Below are 25,944 nucleotides of genomic sequence, written 5' to 3' on the forward strand. Positions count from 1 at the left end.
CCTAGATGGAGCACCAGCAGTCAGACAGAAGGATCGGCAGCAGTTGGACAAGACCATGGCTAGGGTGCCAAACCCACTGTATGCGCCATGGCTGCAGAAGGATCAACAAGTCCTTAGTTATCTACTGAATTCTCTCTCAAAAGAGATTCTTGCACAGGTTATTGGTAAGGAAAATACCTATGATCTATGGACTGCAATCACCACAATTTTTGCATCACAGTCACAGTCTCGCATCACAAATCTGCGGATCGCCATCACCACCACAAAGAAGGGCACGATGTCCAGCTCCTCCTTCATCGCAAGGATGAAGAATCTTGGGGACGAACTTGCAGCAGCAGGTCGTCCAGTTTCAGACCCCGAGATGGTGGACTATGTACTCATGGGTCTCGACCGCGACTATGATCTCGTGGTGGCGGTCATCGGCGCTGTCAAGACATCCACCACTGTCGACGAACTCTTTGCCCAAATATCCGCCTTTGATCAAAGGATAGAGATGTTGGGTGATGGGGCAGAAGGTGTCGGCTTCAACTCTTCAGCAAACTTGGTGTACAATGGTCGTAGGCGCAACAATAGAGGCCGCGGAAGGCGTCCTCCCACTCCTTCTAGTGCCGGCACCAATAGTGGCAGAACCTACAGAGGGCGTCCACAACAACAACAGCAGCAACAACATCAACAATCAGCTCGGGATTTGTAACGCCCTCGATGCGGCTATATCTCCCACGTGTCGAAGCACGACTTAGAGGCATAACCGCATTGAAAGCAATGTCGCAAGTGAGGTAATCTTCGCAAACAACCCATGTAATACAATAGGGGAAAAGATACATAGTTGGTTACACTCGCCACTTCACACAATTACATGAATAAAGCATTACATCATCCAAATACAAACAAGGTCCGACTACGGAACCAAAATAAAAGAAGACTACCCCAAATGCTACACAGGTCCCCGATCGTCCCGACTGGGCTCCACTACTGATCAACTAGAACGAAACAACACAAAGGGCAAGATCTTCATCGAGCTCCTCCTTGAGCTTGGTTGCGTCATCGGCACGGTTCAACGGCACCTGCAAACTGGTTTTGGAAGTAACTGTGAGTCACGGAGACTCAGCAATCTCGCACCCTCGCGATCAAGACTATTTAAGCTTAAGGGTAAGGTAAAGGTATGAGGTGGAGCTGCAGCAAGCGACTAGCATATATGGTGGCTAACATACGCAAATGAGAGCGAGAAGAGAAGGCAAAGCACGATCGAGAAACTATGATCAAGAAGTGATCCTAGAACAACCTACGTCAAGCATAACTCCAACACCGTGTTCACTTCCCGGACTCCGCCGAGAAGAGACCATCACGGTAACACACGCGGTTGATGTATTTTAATTAAGGTCAAGTTTAGGTTTTCTACAACCGGGCGTTAACAAATTCCCATCTGCCCATAACCGCGGGCACGGCTTTCGAAAGTTCAAATCCCTACAGGGGTGTCCCAACTTAGCCCATGACAAGCTCTCACGGTCAACGAAGGATATACCTTCTCCCGAGACATTCCGGTCAGACTCGATATCCCGGTTCTACAAGACACTTCGACAAGTTAAAACAAATCCAGCAACACCGCCCGAATGTGCCGACAAATCCCGATAGGAGCTGCACATATCTCGTTCTCAGGGCACACTCAGATGAGACATCCTACGAGTAAAACCAAACCTCAAGTTGCCCCAAGGTGGCCCCGCGGTCTGCTCGTACGGACCAACACTCAGAGGAGCACTGGCCCCCGGGGGGGGGGGTTAGAATAAAGATGACCCTTGAGTCTGCAGAACCCAAGGGAAGGTGGTAGGTTGTTAGTGCAAATGGTAAAACCAAGGTTGGGCATTGCTAGAGGAGTTTTATTCAAGGCGAACTGTCAAGGGGTTCCCATTATAGCCCAACCGCGTAAGGAACGCAAAAATCCGGGAACATAACACCGATATGACGGAAACTAGGGCGGCAAGAGTGGAACAAAACACCAGGCATAAGGCCGAGCCTTCCACCCTTTACCAAGTATATAGATGCATTAAATAAATAAGATATATTGTGATATCCCAACAAGTAAACATGTTCCAACAAGGAACAACATCTCCATGTTCCAACAAGGAACAAACTTCAATCTTCACCTGCAACTAACAACGCTATAAGAGGGGCTGAGCAAAGCGGTAACATAGCCAAACAACGGTTTGCTAGGACAAGGTGGGTTAGAGGCTTGGTTCAACAATATGGGAGGCATGATAAGCAAGTGGTAGGTATCGCAGCATAGGCATAGCAAAACAGCGAGCAACTAGCAAGCAAAGATAGAAGTGATTTCGAGGGTATGGTCATCTTGCCTGCAAAGTTTACAGAGTTGACTGGATCCTCGATAGCAAACTCGACGGGCTCCTCGTTAGCGAACTCGTCTCCCGGATCTACCCAAACAAGACAAACAAGCAACAAGAACACAATCAACCACGTGAAAAGCTCAAACAACATGATGCAACAAGGTATGCTATGCGGGATGCGATATGTGATGCATATGCAAGATTTGACAAGGAATGAAAGAACCTGGCCTCAAATTGGAAATCCAAGTGTGCCACTGGAAAGGTGATGTGATTTCTCTTGAAAACGATATAAAGATCACCGGAATCGGAGACACGGTTTGGAAATGGCAAGCAATACAAATATGGCACCGGTCTGCGATAAACAGCAAGTAACCATCTAAATGCAACAAGACAAACATGCTACAACACTCAAACATGGCAACAAAATACATGGCAGGGATCCACTCATGATGCTTAAAAAAAGATGAACACTGAGCTACGGCCAATTCATCCATTAACAGGTTCAAACAAGCATGGCAAAAGTGCAATTGGTAAGCAGATCTCAGACTTAGTGAAATTAACACTAGTCTGGAATTTCAGATCAGGTAGCACACTTTGGAGCATGAAAACTATATGCTACAGGAACTTAACATGGAAAAGTAAAGCATGGCATGGAGCTACTCAAAGAGCTTAACAAAAGTCCCTTGGTGACCTTGAGCCAAAAGGGATCAGAAAATACAATTGCAAGCCTGTGAACATGGCAAAAAAACTTAAACAGATCACAGACTTAGTGAAAAACTGGAGCATGCAAATCAGATATCAAGTAGGCATGTTTACGAGCTCGATGCACTCACTACGGAGCATGTCATGACAATCTAAGCATACACCCATCAAGAATATACATTATACAAGCTAGACATGGCAAGAACAATAACATAGCATGCACGGACCAACTACAACATCCTCGGCAAAATCGCTAACAAGTAGACAATCTGCCTAGGTTCATGAAATAGTAAAAGTAGAGTTCGATTGACTCAAGCTAGGGTGCTCCATAATTGCAAACAAGGACATGGATGGATAGAGCACTACAATATTAACAAATCACCCTTACTGATCATCCTCAAAAGAGGGACGGACCACTAGGAAATAACAGGAACATATGGCATATTGATAAAAACAGATCAAGGACTTAGTGGAATTGCTAAGTCCCTGAAATCAGCATTAACGAATGCACCACTTTGCAAGCTTGTGCTAGTCACCACACACATCACAAAAATACATGGATTACACCTCTGGAAAGATGACAAAGCATATAACAAAACATATGTAGAGCTCAGGGGCATATCATGCACACAATAATCATGGCAAAAATGGCACTCTTCCAACAGCATTTCGGGCATCAAGATGAGCTCAAATGAAAATGATGCAATGAGATGAAATGATGTGCTCTCTGAGACAAACATTTTGATATGCTACACGCGCAAAACGGAGCTATGGATGCAAAGTTACGGCATGATGAACATGGGCATTTGAATCTGGCAATCTCGGGGACTTAGTGGAATTTTACCCCGCGGGAAAAGTCAACCCGGGACGAGGAGATCCGGGACGGGGTGGATCCGGTTCGGGATGGCGCCGTTTGGTTCGTCTCCTGGTGGATCTCATCCATCATCGTCTCCGGCGAGCTCGAGGAAGTCCGGCGAGGTCAGAGTTGGCCGGAGTTGGCGGTTCCGGACCGGATCTGGCCGGATCCGGCCGGATCTCGACGAGGGCGGCGCGGGGAGGCAGCCTTCGGGCTTGGGCGGCGCGAGGAAGCTTGGCGGCGGGCGGAGCTTGCGCGGTGGCATGGAGTTGCTCCGGTGGAGCTTGCCGGCACGGGGAAGTGAAGGCGGCGGCGGTGAAGAGGCGGCGCGGTGCGGCAGTGACGTGGCGGCGCGGCGAGGAGTGGAGCCGGGCGGCGAGTGGGCTCCTCCGCGGGAGGCGGTGGCGGCGGGCCGCGGCTCCGGCGGGCGGCTGCCGGTGGCGGCGAGCACGAAGGGGCGCGGCGGCGAGGCAGTCAACGCCGGCAAGGAAGACGTGGGAGCGGGCACGGGCTCCCGCGGGGAGGCGGTGGCGAGATGGGCCCGCGCGGGCCCCGGATGGGCTCCGCGGGCCGCGACGGCGGTGGGACGACGGCGGGATAGGTGGCGTGCTCTGGTTCGCCGGGGAAAGCGGGGCGGACATGTCCGGCCCGGTCGGACACGTCCGGCGGCTGGAGGAGGGAGGAGACTAGGGTTAGGGGTAGGAAAGATCCAAAAATTTCGGGGGAGTGGCCTTTTTATAGATTGGAGGAGCTAGGAAGCTCAGAATGAGGAGCGGTTTTCGGCCACGCGATCGTGATCGAACGACCGAGATGATGGAGCAGGTTTAGGTGGGTTTTGGGCCAAAATGGAAGGGTGTTGGGCTGCAACACACACGAGGCCCTCTCGGTCCCTCGGTTAACCGTTGGAGCATCAAACGAAGTCCAAATGATACGAAACTTGACAGGCGGTCTACCGGTAGTAAACCAAGGCCGCTTGGCAAGTCTCAGTCCAATCCAGAAACGTTTAATACCCGCACACGAAAAGATGTAGAAAGGGACACCGGATGACATAGGAGCGCCGGATTGCAAAACGGACAACGGGGAAAATGCTCGGATGCATGAGACGAACATGTATGCAAATGAAATGCACATGATGACATGATATGCAATGCATGACATGCAATCAATGACAAGGCAACAACAGCGAATAACTGGAGGACACCTGGCACATCGGTCACTGGGCGTTACAGGATTACCCCGAGTGCCAAATATGTTACAAATTTCATGTAGGAGGTGCCCGTGCATGTTGGGATCGCTATGAAGAAGCTGATTATGATGAGAAGGAGGCCAATGCCGTCACCAACAACTATGGCATCTGAAGGAAATATGCCCTAGAGGCAATAATAAAGTTATTATTTATTTCCTTATATCATGATAAATGTTTATTATTCATGCTAGAATTGTATTAACCGGAAACATAATACTTGTGTAAATACATAGACAAACAGAGTGTCACTAGTATGCCTCTACTTGACTAGCTCATTGATCAAAGATGGTTATGTTTCCTAGCCATAGACATGGGTTGTCATTTGATTAACGGGATCACATCATTAGGAGAATGATGTGATTGACTTGACCCATTCTGTTAGCTTAGCACTCTATCGTTTAGTATGTTGTTATTGCTTTCTTCATGACTTATACATGTTCCTATGACTATGAGATTATGCAACTCCCGTTTATCGGATGAACACTTTGTGTGCTACCAAACGTCACAACGTAACTGGGTGATTATAAAGGTGCTATACAGGTATCTCCGAAGGTACTTGTTGGGTTGGCGTATTTCGAGATTAGGATTTGTCACTCCGATTGTTGGAGAGGTATCTCTGGGACCACTCAGTAATGCACATCACTTAAGCCTTGCAAGCATTGCAACTAATGAGTTAGCTGTGGGATGATGTATTACAGAACGAGTAAAGAGACTTGCCGGTAACTAGATTGAACTAGGTATTTGGATACCGATGATCGAATCTCGGGCAAGTAACATACCGATGACAAAGGGAACAACGTATGTTGTTATGCGGTCTAATCGATAAAGATCTTCGTAGAATATGTGGGAGCCAATATGAGCATCTAGGTTCCGCTATTGGTTATTGACCGGAGACGTGTCTCGGTCATGTCTACATAGTTCTCGAACCCGTAGGGTCCGCACGCTTAAAGTTTCGATGACGGTTATATTATGAGTTTATGAGTTTTGATGTACCGAAGATTGTTCGGAGTCCCGGATGTGATCACGGACATGACGAGGAGTCTCGAAATGGTTGAGACATGAAGATTGATATATTGGAAGCCTATATTTGGATATCAGAAATGTTCCGGGTGAAATCGGGATTTTACCGGAGTACCAAGGGGTTACCGAAACCCCCCGGGGGCTTAATGGGCCATAGTGGGCCTTAGTGGAGAAGAGGAGAGGTGGCCAGGGCAGGGCCGCGCGCCCCTCCCTCCTAGTCCGAATTGGACAAGGAGAGGGGGGCGGTGCCCCCTTTCCTTCCTCTCTCCCTCTTCTTTCCCCCTTCTCCTATTCCAATAAGGAAGGGAGGGAGTCCTACTCCCAGTGAGTAGCTCCTCCTGGCGCGCCTCCTCCTGGCCGACCGCACCTCCCCCCTTGCTCCTTTATATACGGGGGCAGGGGGCACCCCAAAGACACAACAATTGATCGTTTGATCTTTTAGCCGTGTGTGGTGCCCCCTCCACCATAGTCCACCTCGATAATACTGTAGCGGTGCTTAGGCGAAGCCCTGTGTCGGTAGAACATCATCATCGTCACCACGCCGTCGTGCTGACGAAACTCTCCCTCAACACTCGGCTGGATCAGAGTTCGAGGGACGTCATCGGGCTGAACGTGTGCTGAACTCGGAGGTGCCGTGCATTCGGTACTTGACCGGTCGGATCGTGATGACGTACGAATACATCAACCGCGTTGTGCTAACGCTTCCGCTTTCGGTCTACGAGGGTACGTGGACAACACTCTCCCCTCTCGTTGCTATTCATCACCATGATCTTGCATGTGCGTAGGAATTTTTTGGAAATTACTACGTTCCCCAATAGTGGTATCAGAGCCAGGTTTTATGCGTAGATGTCATATGCACGAGTAGAACACAAGTGAGTTGTGGGCGATATAAGTCATACTGCTTACCAGCATGTCATACTTTGGTTCGGCGCTATTGTTGGATGAAGCGGCTCGGACCGACATTACGCGTACGCTTACGCGAGACTGGTTCTACTGACGTGCTTTGCACACAGGTGGCTGGCGGGTGTTAGTTTCTCCAACTTTAGTTGAACCGAGTGTGGCTACGCCCGGTCCTTGCGAAGGTTAAAACAGCACCAACTGGACAAACTATCGTTGTGGTTTTGATGCGTAGGTAAGAACGGTTCTTGCTAAGCCCAGTAGCAGCCACGTAAAACTTGCAACAACAAAGTAGAGGACGTCTAACTTGTTTTTGCAGGGCATGTTGTGATGTGATATGGTCAAGACATGATGCTAAATTTTATTGTATGAGATGATCATGTTTTGTAACCGAGTTATCGGCAACTGGCAGGAGCCATATGGTTGTCGCTTTATTGTATGCAATGCAATCGCCCTGTAATGCTTTACTTTATCACTAAGCGGTAGCGATAGTCGTAAAAGCATAAGATTGGCAAGACGACAATGATTCTACGATGGAAATCAAGGTGTCGCACCGGTGACGATGGTGATCATGACGGTGCTTCGGATATGGAGATCACAAGCACAAGATGATGATGGCCATATCATATCACTTATATTGATTGCATGTGATGTTTATCTTTTATGCATCTTATCTTGCTTTGATTGACAGTAGAATTATAAGATGATCTCTCACTAAATTTCAAGATAAAAGTGTTCTCCCTGAGTATGCATCGTTGCCAAAGTTCGTTGTGCCCAGACACCACGTGATGATCGGGTGTGATAAGCTCTACGTCCATCTACAATGGGTGCAAGCCAGTTTTGCACACGCAGAATACTCAGGTTTAACTTGACGAGCCTAGCATATGCAGATATGGCCTCGGAACACTGAGATCGAAAGGTCGAGCATGAATCATATAGTAGATATGATCAACATAGTGATGTTCACCATTGAAAGCTACTCCATTTCACATGATGATCGGTTATGGTTTAGTTGATTTGGATCACGTGATCACTTAGAGGATTAGAGGGATGTCTATCTAAGTGGGAGTTCTTAAGTAATATGATTAATTGAACTTAAATTTATCATGAACTTAGTACCTGATAGTATCTTGCTTGTCTATGTTGATTGTAGATAGATGGCCCGTGTTGTTGTTCCGTTGAATTTTAATGCGTTCCTTGAGAAAGCAAAGTTGAAAGATGATGGTAGCAATTACACGGACTGGGTCCGTAACTTGAGGATTATCCTCATTGCTGCATAGAAGAGTTACGTCCTAGAAGCACCGCTAGGTCTACCACCTGCACCAGCAACTGCAGACATTGTGAATGCCTGGCAGTCATGTGTTGATGACTACTCGATAGTTCAGTGTGCCATGCTTTACGGCTTAGAACCGGGACTTCAACGACGTTTTGAACATCATAGAGCATATGAGATGTTCCAGGAATTGAAGTTAATATTTCAAAACAATGCCCGGATTGAGAGATATGAAGTCTCCAATAAGTTCTACAGCTGCAAGATGCAGGGGAATAGTTCTGTCAGTGAGCATATACTCAAGATGTCTGGGTACTGCAATCACTTGATTCAACTGGGAGTTAATCTTCCGGATGATAGCGTCATTGACAGAATTCTTCAATCACTGCCACCAAGCTACAAGAGCTTCGTGATGAACTATAACATGCAAGGGATGGATAAGACGATTCCCGAGCTCTTCGCAATGCTAAAGGCTGTGGAGGTAGAAATCAAGAAGGAGCATCAAGTGTTGATGGTCAATAAGACCACCAGTTTCAAGAAAAAGGGCAAATGGAAGAAGAAGGGGAACTTCAAGAAGAACAACAAGCAAGTTGCTGCTCAAGAGAAGAAACCCAAGTCTGGACCTAAGCCTGAGACTGAGTGCTTCTACTGCAAGCAGACTGGTCACTGGAAGCGGAACTGCCCCAAGTATTTGGCGGATAAGAAGGATGGCAAGGTGAACAAAGGTATATGTGATATACATGTTATTGATGTGTACCTTACTAGAGCTCGCAGTAGCACCTGGGTATTTGATACTGGTTCTGTTGCTAATATTTGCAACTCGAAATAGGGACTATGGATTAAGCAAACACTGGCCAAGGACGAGGTGACGATGCGCGTGGGAAATGGTTCCAAAGTCGATGTGATCGCCGTCGGCACACTACCTCTACATCTACCTTCGGGATTAGTATTATACCTAAATAATTGTTATTTGGTGCCAGCGTTGAGCATGAACATTATATCTGGATCTTGTTTGATGCGAGACGGTTATTCATTTAAATCAGAGGATAATGGTTGTTCTATTTATATGAGTAATATCTTTTATGGTCATGCACCCTTTAAGAGTGGTCTATTTTTTGATGAATCTCGATAGTAGTGATACACATATTCATAATGTTGAAGCCAAAAGATGCAGAGTTGATAATGATAGTGCAACTTATTTGTGGCACTGCCGTTTAGGTCATATCGGTGTAAAGCGCATGAAGAAACTCCATACTGATGGAATTTTGGAACCACTTGATTATGAATCACTTGGTATTTGCGAACCGTGCCTCATGGGCAAGATGACTAAAACGCCGTTCTCCGAAACTATGGAGAGAGCAACAGATTTGATGGAAATCATACACACAGATGTATGTGGTCCGATGAATGTTGAGGCTCACGGCGGGTATCATTATTTTCTCACCTTCACAGATGATTTAAGCAGATATGGGTATATGTACTTAATGAAACATAAGTCTGAAACATTTGAAAAGTTCAAAGAATTTCAGAGTGAAGTTGAAAATCATCGTAACAAGAAAATAAAGTTTCTACGATCTGATCGTGGAGGAGAATATTTGAGTTACGAGTTTGGTCTACATTTGAAACAATGCGGAATAGTTTCGCAACTCATGCCACCCGGAACACCACAGCGTAATGGTGTGTCCGAACATCGTAATCGTACTTTACTAGATATGGTGCGATCTATGATGTCTCTTACTGATTACCGCTATCGTTTTGGGGTTATGCTTTAGAGACGGCTGCATTCACGTTAAATAGGGCACCTTCGAAATCCATTGAGACGACGCCTTATGAACTGTGGTTTGGCAAGAAACCAAAGTTGTCATTTCTTAAAGTTTGGGGCTGCGATGCTTATGTGAAAAAGCTTCAACCTGATAAGCTCGAACCCAAATTGGAGAAATGTGTCTTCATAGGATACCCAAAGGAGACTGTTGGGTACACCTTCTATCACAGATCCGAAGGCAAGGCATTCGTTGCTAAGAATGGATCCTTTCTAGAGAAGGAGTTTCTCTCGAAATAAGTGAGTGGGAGGAAAGTAGAACTTGATGAGGTAACTGTACCTTCTCCCTTATTGGAAAGTAGCTCATCACAGAAACCGGTTCCTGTGACGCCTACACCAATTAGTGAGGAAGTTAATGATGATGATCATGGAACTTCAGATCAAGTTGTTCCTGAACCTCGTAGGTCAACCAGAGTAAAATCCGCACCAGAGTGGTACGGTAATCCTGTTCTGGAGGTTATGTTACTAAACTATGACGAACCTACGAACTATGAAGAAGCAATGGTGAGCCCAGATCCCGCAAAATGGCTTGAGGCCATGAAATCTGAGATGGGATCCATGTATGAGAACAAAGTGTGGACTTTGGTTGACTTGCCCAATGATCGGCAAGCCATTGAGAATAAATGGATCTTCAAGAAGAAGACTGACGCTGACGGTAATGTTACTGTCTATAAAGCTCGACTTGTTGCGAAAGGTTTTCGACAAGTTCAAGGGATTGACTACGATGAGACTTTCTCACCCGTAGCGATGCTTAAGTCTGTCCGAATCATGTTAGCAATTGCCTCATTTTATGATTATGAAATTTGGCAAATGGATGTCAAAACTGCATTCCTGAATGGATTTCTGGAAGAAGAGTTGTATATGATGCAACCAGAAGGTTTTGTCGATCCAAAGGGAGCTAACAAAGTGTGCAAGCTCCAGCGATCCATTTATGGACTGGTGCAAGCCTCTCGGAGTTGGAATAAACGTTTTGATACTGTGATCAAAGCATTTGGTTTTATACAGACTTATGGAGAAGCCTGTATTTACAAGAAAGTGAGTGGGAGCTCTATAGCATTTCTGATATTATATGTGGATGACATATTACTAATTGGAAATGATGTAGAATTTCTGGATAGCATAAAGGGATACTTGAATAAGAGTTTTTCAATAAAAGACCTCTGTGAAGCTTCTTATATATTGGGCATCAAGATCTATAGAGATAGATCAAGACACTTAATTGGACTTTCACAAAGCACATACCTTGACAAAGTTTTGAAGAAGTTCAAAATGGATCAAGAAAAGAAAGGGTTCTTGCCTGTGTTACAAGGTGTGAAGTTGAGTAAGACTCAATGCCCGACCACTGCAGAAGATAGAGAGAAAATGAAAGATGTTCCCTATGCTTTAGCCATAGGCTCTATCATGTATGCAATGCTGTATACCAGACCTGATGTGTGCCTTGCTATAAGTATAGCAGGGAGGTACCAAATTAATCCAGGAGTGGATCACTGGACAGCGGTCAAGAACATCCTGAAATACCTGAAAAGGACTAAGGATATGTTTCTCATTTATGGAGGTGACAAAGAGCTAGTCATAAATGGTTACGTCGATGCAAGCTTTGATACTAATCCGGACGATTCTAAATCGCAAACCGGATACGTGTTTACATTGAACGGTGGAGCTGTCAGTTCGTGCAGTTCTAAACAAAGCGTCATGGCAGGATCTACGTGTGAAGCGGAGAACATAGCTGCTTCAGAAGCAGCAAATGAAGGAGTCTGGATGAAGGAGTTCAAATCCGAACTAGGTGTCATACATAGTGCATCGGGTCCAATGAAAATCTTTTGTGACAATACTGGTGCAATTGCCTTGGAGAAGTAATCCAGATTTCACAAGAGAACCAAGCACATCAAGAGACGCTTCAATTCCATCTGGGTTCTAGTCCAGGTGGGAGACATAGAAATTTGCAAGATACATACGGATCTGAATGTTGCAAACCCGTTGACTAAGCCTCTTCCACGAGCAAAACATGATCAGCACCAAGACTCCATGGGTGTTAGAATCATTACTGTGTAATCTAGATTATTGACTCTAATGCAAGTGGGAGACTGAAGGAAATATGCCCTAGAGGCAATAATAAAGTTATTATTTATTTCCTTATATCATGATAAATGTTTATTATTCATGCTAGAATTGTATTAACCGGAAACATAATACTTGTGTGAATACATAGACAAACAGAGTGTCACTAGTATGCCTCTACTTGACTAGCTCGTTGATCAAAGATGGTTATGTTTCCTAGCCATAGACATGGGTTGTCATTTGATAAACAGGATCACATCATTAGGAGAATGATATGATTGACTTGACCCATTCCGTTAGCTTAGCACTCGATCGTTTAGTATGTTGCTATTGCTTTCTTCATGACTTATACATGTTCCTATGACTATGAGATTATGCAACTCCCGTTTACCGGAGGAATACTTTATGTGCTACCAAACATCATAACGTAACTGGGTGATTATAAAGGTGCTCTACAGGTGTCTCCGAAGGTACTTGTTGGGTTGGCGTATTTCGAGATTAGGATTTGTCACTCCGATTGTCGGAGAGGTATCTCTGGGCCCACTCGCTAATGCACATCACTTAAGCCTTGCAAGCATTGCAACTAATGAGTTAGTTGCGGGATGATATATTACAGAACGAGTAAAGAGACTTGCCAGTAACAAGATTGAACTAGGTATTGGGATACCGATGATCGAATCTCGGGCAAGTAACATACCGATGACAAAGGGAACAAAGTATGTTGTTATGTGGTCTAACCGATAAAGATCTTTGTAGAATATGTGGGAGCCAATATGAGCATCTAGGTTCCGCTATTGGTTATTGACCGGAGACGTGTCTCAGTCATGTCTACATAGTTCTCGAACCCGTAGGGTCCGCACGCTTAAAGTTTCGATGACGGTTATATTATGAGTTTATGAGTTTTGATGTACCGAAGGTTGTTTGGAGTCCCGGATGTGATCACGGACATGACGAGGAGTCTCTAAATGGTCGAGACATGAATATTGATATATTGGAAGCCTATATTTGGATATCAGAAATGTTCCGGGTGAAATCAGGATTTTACCGGAGTACCGAGGGGTTACCGGAACCCCCCGGGGGCTTAATGGGCCATAGTGGGCCTTAGTGGAGAAGAGGAGAGGCGACCAGGGCAGGGCCTGATAACCCACAAGTATAGGGGATCGCAACAGCTTTCGAGGGAAGAGTATTCAACCCAAATTTATTGATTTGACACAAGGGGAGCCAAAGAATATTCTCAAGTATTAGCAGCTGAGTTGTCAATTCAACCACACCTGGAAACTTAGTATCTGCAGCAAAGTGTTTAGTAGCAAAGTAATATGATAGTGGTGGTAGCGGCAACAAAAGTAAAGACAGCAAAAGTAATGTTTTTGGTATTTTGTAGTGATTGTAACAGTAGCAACGAAAAAGTAAATAAGCGTAAACCAGTATATGGAAAACTCGTAGGCACCGGATCAGTGATGGATAATTATGCCGGATGCGGTTCATCATGTAATAGTCATAACATAGGGTGACACAGAACTAGCTCCAATTCATCAATGTAATGTAGGCATGTATTCCGTATATAGTCATACATGCTTATGGAAAAGAACTTGCATGACATCTTTTGTCCTACCCTCCCGTGGCAGCGGGGTCCTATTGGAAACTTAGGGATATTAAGGCATCCTTTTAATAGAGAACCGGAACAAAGCATTAGCACATAGTGAATACATGAACTCCTCAAACTATGGTCATCACCGGGAGTGGTCCCGATTATTGTCACTTCGGGGTTGCCGGATCATAACACATAGTAGGTGACTATAGACTTGCAAGATAGAATCAAGAACTCACATATATTCATGAAAACATAATAGGTTCAGATCTGAAATCATGGCACTCAGGCCCTAGTGACAAGCATTAAGAATAGCAAAGTCATAGCAACATCAATCTCAGAACATAGTGGATACTAGGGATCAAACCCTAACAAAACTAACTCGATTACATGATAAATCTCATCCAACCCATCACCGTCCAGCAAGCCTACAATGGAATTACTCACGCACGGCGGTGAGCATCATGAAATTGGTGATGGAGGATGGTTGATGATGACGACGACGACGAATCCCCCTCTCCGGAGCCCCGAACGGACTCCAGATCAGCCCTCCCGAGAGGTTTTAGGGCTTGGCGGCGGCTCCGTATCGTAAAACGAAATGATTTCTTCTCTCTATTTTTTTCTCTCCGAAAGCAAATATAGAGTTGGAGTTGGCGTCAGAGGATTTCCAGGGGGCCCACGAGGTAGGGGGCGCCCCTAGGGGGGGGGCGCCCCCCACCCTCGTGAGAAGGGTGTGGGCCCCCTGGTCTTCATATTTGGCAAGGATTTTTTATTATTTTTTCTAAGACCTCCCGTGGAGTTTCAGGTCATTCCGAGAATATTTGTTTTCTGCACATAAAACAACACCATGGTAATTCTGCTGAAAACAGCGTCAGTCTGGGTTAGTTCCATTCAAATCATACAAGATAGAGTCCAAAACAAGGGCAAAAGTGTTTGGAAAAGTAGATACGACGGAGACGTATCAACTTCCCCAAGCTTAACCCTTGCTTGTCCTCAAGCAATTCAGTTGACAAACTGAAAGAAAGAAAAACTTTTACAAACTCTGTTTGCTCTTGTTGTTGTAACTATGTCAAGCCAGCATTCAGGTTTTCAGCATAAATCATAACTAACCACATTTGCAATAATTCTCAGGTCTCATAATTACTCATATCAATAGCATAATCAACTAGCAAGTCATAATAATAAATCTCGGATGACAACACTTTCTCAAAACAATCATAATATGATATAACAAGATGGTATCTCGCTAGCCCTTTCTGAGACCGCAAAACATAAATGCAGAGCACCTTTAAAGATCAAGGACTGACTAGACATTGTAATTCATGGTAAAAGAGATCCAATCATAGTCATACCCAATATAAATTAACAATGATGAATGCAAATGACCGCTGTGCTCTCCAGCTAGTGCTTTTTAATAAGAGGGTGATGACTCAACATAAAAGTAAATGGATAGGCCCTTCGCAGAGGGAAGCAGGGATTTGTAGAGGTGCCAGAGCTCGGTTTTGAAGTAGAGATAAATTGTATTTTGAGCTATATACTTTCATTGTCAACGTAACAACTAAGAGATGGCGATATCTTCCATGCTAAACACATTATAGGCGGTTCCCAAACAGAATGGTAAAGTTTATACTCCCCCTCCACCAACAAGCATCAATCCATGGCTTGCTCGAAACAACGAGTGCCTCCAACATACATCAGGTCCCAGGGGGAGTTTTGTTTGCAATTAATTTTGATTTAGTTTGCATAAAGCATGGGACTGGGCATCCCGGTGACTAGCCATTTTCTCGTGAGTGAGGAGCGGAGTCCACTCCTCTTGAGAATAACCCGCCTAACACGGAAGATAAGGACAACCTTTGTTGATACATGAGCTATTCGAGCATACAAAACAGAATGTTTATTTGAAGGTTTAGAGTTTGGCACATACAAATTTACTTAGAACGGCAGGTAGATACCGCATATAGGAAGGTATAGTGGACTTATATGGAATAACTTTGGGGTTTAAGGAATTGGATGCACAAGCAGTATTCCCGCTTAGTACAAGTGAAGGCTAGCAAAAGACTGGGAAGCGACCAACTAGAGAGCGACAACAGCCATGTACATGCATTAAAATTAATAAACATTGGATGCAAGCATGAGTAGGATATAATCCACCATGAACATAAATATCGTGATGGCTACGTTGATTTTGTTTCAATTGCATGCGTGAACATGTGCCAAGTCAAGTCACTTAAATCATTCAAAGGAGGATACCACCCCATCATACCACATCATAATAATCTCAATAGCATGTTGGCATACAAGGTAAATCATTATAACTCATAGATAATCAAGCATGGCACAAGAAACTATGATCTCTAATTGTCATTGCAAACATGTTTATTCATAATAAGCTGAATCAAGAACGAGGGACTCATCATATTTACAAAAACAAAAGAGGTCGAGTTCATACCAGCTTTTCTTATCTCAGTCAGTCCATCATATATCATCATAATTTCCTTTCACTTGCACGACCGAATGGTGTGAATAATAATAAGAGTGCACGTGCATTGGACTAAGCTGGAATCTGCGAGCATTCAATAAACAGGAGAAGACAAGGCAATATGGGCTCTTTGGTTAATTCAACAATAATGCATATAAGAGCCACTTCAACAATTTAATTATGGTCTTCTCCTACTTACCCCCAAAGAAAAGAAAAGAAATAAAACTATTTACACGGGAAAGCTCCCAACAAGCAAAAGAAGAACGGGAAATATTTTTGGGTTTTCTTTTTAATTACTACTACAGCAGAAAAATAAACTACTACTATTTTTTTTGTTTTTCTTAAGGTTTAACAAACACACAAGAAGAAAGCAGGAAAAGGAAAATAAACTAGCATGGATATTACAATGAAAAAGTATGAGCACCGACATCTAGAAATGAGTGTGTGTGAACATAAATGTAATGTCGGTGAGAAATACGTACTCCCCCAAGCTTAGGCTTTTGGCCTAAGTTGGTCTATGGCCACGGCTGGTCTGGCGGGTATCCATAATAATAGTTGTTGGGGTCATACTATGATGAGGAGGAATAGTTGGGATCATATTGTGATGAAGAAGAAGACTCTGACTGCCACTGGCTGACAGTCATCTCTGGATCCCAAGGATAAACAGATTGTCGCGGAGGCTCATCTTGTGGTCCCTGTTCTGGCTCCTCGACTGGTGCATGGTTTCGGTAGGCGTGAATAGCCATCAGCGGAACAAGGTACGTGCCTACAGTCAAATCAAACAAAGAAGGAGCAGGCAAGGTAATAGTCTCAGGATGATGTTTATTAAAGAACAATTGATATTTAAGCTCCCCTGCCCTATTTTTAACAATAAAATCATGTGCCACCATACTTTTATGATCTAGATAAACACGGGGCAACACCTTTTCTTCCTTCTCAGCATGCCTAATAGGTATGTTAAAATGTGCGGCTAGGCGTGTGGCATAGATGCCTCCAAAGATGGGGCCCTTAGTACGGTTCATATTTAACCGTCTAGCAATAATACCGCCCAAACTAAAAGTGTTATCACTGTATAAACCTTGGAGCAGAATAATTAAATCAGGTATACTAAGGTTTCCAGAATTTTCGCGTCCAATTAAACAATGACTAGCAAATAATGCAAAGTAACGCAAAACAGGAAAATGTATGCTAGTGATTCGTGCGTCGGAAACCTTCATGGTTTCTCCTACAGTGATATTATCAATAAACCCAGCCACATCATCATGATGTGGTTCTTCTATCTTGCCCTCAAAAGGGACTAAACAAATGCGACAGAAATCATAAAGTGACATCTCCTTATGCTCATCATATAAATGAAACTCCACCGTAGGTGGTGAGTTCCTAGAATGAAAATGAAAGTTTTGCACAAAAGTATTTGTGAGCAAGAGATATTGATCGCATTAGTCGTGGAGGAAAGCGGTGAGGCCTGCATTGTGGGCCAATTCATGAAAATCTTCATAGATACCGGCTGCTCTCAAGAAATCTTCAGAAGGCCATTCACACGCCCGAATCTCCGTGGTGCGTGGCAAATTATACTTAGGCTTCGGTGCCTTTTCCTTTGTGCTTTGGCTTGATGAGCCCCTCAAAAATCTCCTCATTATTTTTCTGAAATAATCTGAAATTTTTAGTAACTTCAAAATAAAAGTAAACCAAACTCAATAAAACTGATAGTAACTACTCCTACAAGACCCTAGAGCCTATATCAAGCATTAGAACTACTTGGAACCATATAAATTTGACATGCAAGCTCAAGAACATGGTCACCTATGAAGCACAAATTTGCAAAGAATAAAGCACTAGAACAAAAACTAATTGGACCAATGGAGGAGTCACATACCAAGGAACAATCTCCCCAAGCAGTTTTGCGAGAGGTGCTTTGAGCAAGGAGATCGAAAATCATAACAAAAGTGGCTGGAACTCATGCTTGAGTTGGTTTTTTCGGGTTTGTGTGAGACAGAGGAAGAAGATGAGTGCTGGGATAAGTGGAGGAGGGCCACCGTGGGCCCACGAGGCAGGGGGCGCGCCCACCACCCTCATGGCCAGGTGGCAGCTCCTCCGGCGGTAATTTTTGCACAGTAAATCCTCAAATATTCCCGAAAAAATCATATTAAATTGGCATGGCATTCTGAGGACTTTTATTTTCGGGATATTTTTATATTGCATGGATAAGTCAGGAAACAGACAAAAAAAATACTATTTTACTTTATTTAATATAAATAACAGAAAGTAAAAGTGGGGTACAGAAGTTTGTGCTTCTAGTTTCATCCATCTCATGCTCATCAAAAAGAATCCACTAACAAGGTTGATCAAGTCTTGTTAACAAACTCATTCCGATAATCATGAAACCGGAGAAATTTCGAATAACACTAAGTTACCTCAACGGGGATATGCACATCCCCTATAATAAGAATATCATATTTCTTTTTGACAGTAGGAAGAGGAAATTCAAAACCTCCAAATATAATAGATGGAATTTTTCCAATAGAGTTGATACTATGAACTTGAGGTTGTTTCCTCGGAAAGTGTACCGTATGCTCATTACCATTAACATGAAAAGTGACATTGCCTTTGTTGCAATCAGTAACAGCCCCTGCAGTATTAACAAAAGGTCTTCCAAGAATAATAGACATATTATCATCCTCGGGAATATCAAGTATAACAAAGTCTGTTAAAATAGTAACGTTTGCAACCACAACAGGCACATCCTCACAAATACCGACAGGTGTAGCAGTTGATTTATCAGCCATTTGCAAGGATATTTCAGTAGGTGTCAGCTTATTCAAGTCAAGTCTACAATATAAAGAGAGAGGCATAACACTAACACTGGCTCCAAGATCACATAAAGCAGTTTTAATATAATTTCTTTTAATGGAGCAAGGTATAGTAGGTACTCCGGGGTCTCCAAGTTTTTTTGGTATTCCACCCTTAAAAGTATAATTAGCAAGCATGGTGGAAATCTCAGCTTCCGGTATCTTTCTTTTATTAGTAATGATATCTTTCATATATTTAGCATAAGGATTTGTTTTGAGCACATCAGTTAATCTCATACGCAAAAAAATAGGCCTAATCATTTCAGCGAAGCGCTCAAAATCCTCATCATCTTTTTTCTTGGATGGTTTCGGAGGAAAAGGCATGGATTTCTGAACCCAAGGTTCCCTTTCTTTACCATGTTTCCTAGCAACAAAGTCTCTTTTATCATAACGTTGATTCTTTGATTGTGGGTTATCAAGATCAACAACAGGTTCAATTTCTACATCATTGTCATTACTACGTTGAGCATCATCATGAACAGCATCATTAATATTTTTACTAGGTTCATGTTCATTACCAGATTGTGTTTCAGCATCAGACATAGATATATCATTTGGATTATCAGGTGGTTCAGCAATAGGCTCACTAGAAGTTTGCACAGTTCTATCATTTTTCTTCTTCTTCTTTTTAGAAGAACTAGGAACATCAATATTATTTCTCTGAGAATCTTGCTCGATTCTCTTAGGGTGGCCTTCATGATACAAAGGTTCCTGAGTCATTCTACCAGTTCTAGTAGCCACTCTAATAGCATAATCATTTTTCTTACTATTCATTTCATCAAGCACTTCTTTTTGAGCTTTAAGTACTTGTTCTACTTGAGTGGTAACCATAGAAGCATGTTTGCTAACAAGTTTAAGTTCACCTTTAATATCAGCCATATAATCACACAAGCGTCTAATCATATAAGCATTTTCTTTTAATTGTCTACCAAAATAAGCATTGAAGTCGTCTTGCTTAAACATAAAGTTATCAAACTCATCCAAGCACTGGCTAGCAATTTTAGTAGGAGGGACTTCAGTTTTATCATATCTATAAAGAGAATTTACCTTTACTACCTGTGTCGGGATATCGGGATCAGGAGGTTCTTCAGTGAATAAATAATTGAGATCATATGTTTCTTCAACAGGCGGTATATTAAGACCATGTATTTCTTCAATAGGAGGTAAATTCTTAACGTCTTCAGCTTTAATACCTTTTTCTTTCATAGATTTCTTTGCCTCTTGCATATCTTCGGGACTGAGAAATAGAATACCTCTCTTCTTCGGAGTTGGTTTAGGAATAGGCTCAGTAATTGGAGCAGGAGCTGGCTCAGGAGGTGCCCAATTATTTTCATTTGTCAACATATTATTCAATAGAACTTCAGCTTCATCCGGTGTTCTTTCCCTGAAAAGAGAACCAGCACAACTATCTAGGTAATCTCTGGAAGCATCGGTTAGTCCATTATAAAAGATATCAAGTATTTCAGGTTTCTTAAGAGGATGATCAGGCAAAGCATTAAGTAACTTGAGAAGCCTCCCTCAAGCTTGTGGGAGACTCTCTTCTTTAATTTGCACAAAGTTGTATATTTCCCTCAAAGTAGCTTGTTTCTTATGAGCAGGGAAATATTTAGCAGAGAAGTAATAAATCATGTCCTAGGGACTACGCACACAACCAGGATCAAGAGAATTAAACCATATCCTAGCATCACCCTTTAATGAGAACGGAAATATTTTGAGTAAATAGAGGTAACGTGATCTCTCATCATTAGTGAACTGGGCAGCTATATCATTTAACTTAGTAAGATGCGCCACAACAGTTTCAGATTCATAGCCATAAAACGGATCAGATTCAACCAAAGTAATTATATTAGGATCAACAGAGAATTCATAATCTTTATCAGGAACACATATAGGTGAAGTAGCAAAAGCAGGGTCGGGTCTCATTTTATCTCTAAGTGATTATTTGTTCCATTTAATTAATAACCTCTTAAGCTCATATCTATCCTTGCAAGCGAAAATAGCGGCAGAAGATTCCCTGTCAAAAAGATAACCTTCAGGAATAACAGGCATGTTTTCATCATCACTATCATCATCGTATTCAGATTCAATAATTTCTTTTTCTCTAGCCCTAGCAATTTGTTCATCAAGAAATTTGCTAAGGGGCACAGTAGTATCAGACATAGAAGCAGTTTCATCATAAGTATCATGCATAGCAGAAGTGGCATCATCAATAACATGCAACATATCAGAACGAATAGCAGAAGCAGGTGTAGGTGTCGCAAACTTACTCATAACAGAAGGTGAATCAAGTGCAGAGCTAGATGGCAGTTCCTTACCTCCCCTCGTAGTTGAGGGATAGATCTTGGTTTTTGGATCTCTCAAGTTCTTCATAGTGTCCAGCAGATATAAATCCCAAGTGACTCAAAGAATAGAGCTATGCTCCTCGGCAACGGCGCCAGAAAAAGGTCTTGATAACCCACAAGTATAGGGGATCGCAACAGCTTTCGAGGGTAGAGTATTCAACCCAAATTTATTGATTCGACACAATGGGAGCCAAAGAATATTCTCAAGTATTAGTAGCTGAGTTGTCAATTCAACCACACCTGGAAACTTAGTATCTGCAGCAAAGTGTTTAGTAGCAAAGTAATATGATAGTGGTGGTAGCGGCAACAAAAGTAAAGACAACAAAAGTAATGTTTTTGGTATTTTGTAGTGATTGTAACAGTAGCAACGGAAAAGTAAATAAGCGTAAACCAGTATATGGAAAACTCGTAGGCACCAGATCAGTGATGGATAATTATGCCGGATGCGGTTCATCATGTAATAGTCATAACATAGGGTGACACAGAACTAGCTCCAATTCATCAATGTAATGTAGGCATGTATTCCGTATATAGTCATACGTGCTTATGGAAAAGAACTTGCATGACATATTTTGTCCTACCCTCCCGTGGCAGCGGGGTCCTATTGGAAACTTAGGGATATTAAGGCGTCCTTTTAAATGAGAACCGGAACAAAGCATTAGCACATAGTGAATACATGAACTCCTCAAACTATGGTCATCACCAGGAGTGGTCCCGATTATTGTCACTTCGGGGTTGCCGGATCATAACACATAGTAGGTGACTATAGACTTGCAAGATAGGATCAAGAACTCACATATATTCATGAAAACATAATAGGTTCAGATCTGAAATCATGGCACTCGGGCCCTAGTGACAAGCATTAAGCATAGCAAAGTCATAGCAACATCAATCTCAGAACATAGTGGATACTAGGGATCAAACCCTAACAAAACTAACTCGATTACATGATAAATCTCATCCAACCCATCACCGTCCAGCAAGCCTACGATGGAATTACTCACGCACGGCGGTGAGCATCATGAAATTGGTGATGGAGGATGGTTGATGATGACGACGGCGATGAATCCCCCTCTCCGGAGCCCCGAACGGACTCCATATCAGCCCTCCCGAAAGGTTTTAGGGCTTGGCGGCGGCTCCGTATCGTAAAACGCGATGATTTCTTCTCCCTTATTTTTTCTCTCCGGAAGCAAATATATAGAGTTGGAGTTGGCGTTGGAGGGTTTCCAGGGGGCCCACGAGGTAGGGGGCGCGCCCTAGGGGGGGGGGCGCCCCCCACCCTCGTGAGAAGGGTGTGGGCCCCCTGGTCTTCATATTTGGTGAGGATTTTTTATTATTTTTTCTAAGACCTCCCATGGAGTTTCAGGTCATTCCGAGAATATTTGTTTTCTGCACATAAAACAACACCATGGTAATTCTGCTGAAAACAGTGTCAGTCCGGGTTAGTTCCATTCAAATCATACAAGATAGAGTCCAAAACAAGGGCAAAAGTGTTTGGAAAAGTAGATACGACGGAGACGTATCAGGGCCACGTGCCCCTCCCCCCTAGTCCGAATAGGACAAGGAGAGGGGGCCGGCGCCCCCCTTTCCTTCCTCTCTCCCTCTTCTTTCCCCCCTTCTCCTATTCCAACAAGGAAGGGAGGGAGTCCTACTCCCGGTGGGAGTAGGACTCCTCCTGGCGTGCCTCCTCCTAGCCGGCCGCACCTCCCTCCTTGATCCTTTATGTATCGGGGCAGGGGGGCACCCCAAAGACACAACAATTGATCGTTTGATCTTTTAGCCGTGTGCGGTGCCCCCTCCACCATAGTCCACCTTGATAATACTGTAGCGGTGCTTAGGCGAAGCCCTGCGTCGGTAGAACATCATCATCGTCACCACGTCGTCGTGCTGATGAAACTCTCCCTCAACACTCGGCTGGATCAGAGTTCGACGGATGTCATCAGGCTGAACGTGTGCTGAACTCGGAGGTGCCGTGCGTTCGGTACTTGATCGATCGGATCGTGAAGACGTACGACTACATCAACCGCGTTGTGCTAACGCTTCCGCTTTCGGTCTACGAGGGTACGTGGACAACACTCTCCCCTCTCGTTGCTATGCATCTCCATGATCTTGCGTGTGCGTAGGAAATTTTTTGTAATTACTACGTTCCCCAACAACATCGACACCAACTGGTACACGGACACCAGAGCAACAAACCATATTCCAGGTGAGCTCGACAAGCTAACCATCAGGGACAAGTACCATGGACCAGACCAAGTTCACACCGCAAACGGTTTTGGTATGAAAATTACTCGTGTTGGTAGTTCACTTGTTAAAACCCCCATGAAAAATTTGCACCTAAATAGGATTCTATATGTTCCCAAAACTTCAAAAAATCTTGTCTTCGTTCATAGGTTTATTCTTGATAATCGTGTTCTCATTGATTTTATCCTTACTTCTTTTTGGTTAAGGACTTGGGAGGAGAATACTTCTTAGGGGAAAGTGCGTGGGAGGTCTTTACCCACTTATATCATCATCGTCGCCATCGTCAAATAAGCAAGCCTTTGTCACTGTCAGGCCGTCTTCTACAAAGTGGCATAGTAGATTAGGTCATCCTTCATCAGTTATAGTTAAACTTGTTCTTGGCAAAAATAAACTTCCCCATACTCATGAGTCTAGCATTGAGTCAGTTAGTGATCCATTTCAGCAAGCTAAAAGTCATCAGCTACCATATCCTATTTCTACCAGTATTTCTACTGCACCCTTACAACTTGTATTCTCAGATGTTTGGGGGCCAGCTCCTGTTTCAGTTGGTAGACACTTATATTATGTAAGCTTTATTGATAACTATAGCAAATTTACTTGGATCTATCTTCTTAAGAGACGATCTGAAGTGTTTCAAGTTTTCAAGAATTTTCAAAATCTTGTTGAAAGACAACTAAACACTAAGATCATTGCCATGCAAACTGACTGGGGTGGTGAATACAAGAAACTCAATTCTTTCTTTCAGCAACTTGGCATCTTGCATCATGTTTCATGTCCACATGCTCACCAACAAAATGGTTCTGCAGAAAGAAAACATCGCCATGTTATTGAAGTAGGGCTAGCCCTACTAGAAAATGCATCCATGCCACTCAAATTTTGGGATGAAGCATTTTGACTACCACATATCTCATAAACTTGCTCCCTAGCAAAGTCATCAAGTTTGAAACCCCTATCACACGACTCTATGGCACTACTCCTGATTACAACTCTCTTCATTTGTTTGGTTGTGCATGCTCGCCCAACCTTAGACCATACAATGCTCACAAACTTGCCTTCCGTTCAAGCAATGTTCTTTTCTTGGATATAGTCCAATTCACAAACTAGTCAAGTGTCTAGATATCTCTACTGGTAGGGTCTATATATCTCGTGATGTCATATTTGATTAGTCTGTATTTCCCTTTGCATCACTTCATCTGAATGCCGGAGCTCTCCTTAAAAAGGAAATCCTTCTTCTTCCGTTAAATCTCCGAGATTTTGATCATGGGGGTGACAATTGTACTGACCAAAATGATGATTCTAATAGTACTCATATTGTGCTTATACCTATGCAGGCTAATGGAGAAGACACAAAAGAAAATGATGCAAAAAACGGTGAAGAAAATGATCAAAATTTCACTAAAAATGATGTTATATTTCATGCACCGGAAGAAGACGAGCTGGGCGCTGGGCACGAGATTGATCCGACGTCACCTGGAACTCCTGTGCGCCAGGATCAGCTGGATCACGCGCTAGGATCAATGTCGGATCATGCACTTGGCAGGAGCAAGCCCAGCCAACGAACAAGCGCCACGTCAGCACGAGACTCGTGTCCGCGCATGCATGCGCCGGGGACAGCGACGGGTGCGCCAAAGGCCCACGCGGGATCGCTGCGCCTCACACATGCGCCATCAGAGGCTGCGACAGCTGGTCCAGGATTTTCTGCGGCCACTAACTCAGAGACAGGGGCCACACCGCAGGCTACAAGTTTTGATTCCGGATCTATTATGCAAAGTGGATCTTGTGCTTCTCCAGGATCTTCTGTGGTTGAATCTGCACCTTCCCGTGCACAAGAAACTACATGTTCTGTTCAACCAATAGTCTCGTGTGTTACAACTCACTATTGTAGGATGCTGCTAGCACGACACTACGATCAGAGACCCTTTGACGAAACTGTGTGTGATGCATTAATCGCAAACGATGATGTAAAAAACATCAAAAATGTGCAAAACGTTTGCGACAGCGGATACATCAAATATGGTTCATATTTTAGTTGCGTGTGCGATGCTAGGCATATGGTTGAGTTCAATCAACTGTTTGCGATGAGGCAGAACAACATAAACTGGCAGCTAGATGAAGGCGTGTGTGATATACGGCATACAGTTCACTCGGATGAACTATTTGTGATTAAGCAACACAAAAGAAACGGTCAGCCATCTCAAGGTGTGTGTGCGATATAAAGCATGCGGTTCACTCGGA

This window comes from Triticum urartu, chromosome 3 (assembly GCF_003073215.2).
Source record: "Triticum urartu cultivar G1812 chromosome 3, Tu2.1, whole genome shotgun sequence".
NCBI lineage: Eukaryota > Viridiplantae > Streptophyta > Magnoliopsida > Poales > Poaceae > Triticum > Triticum urartu.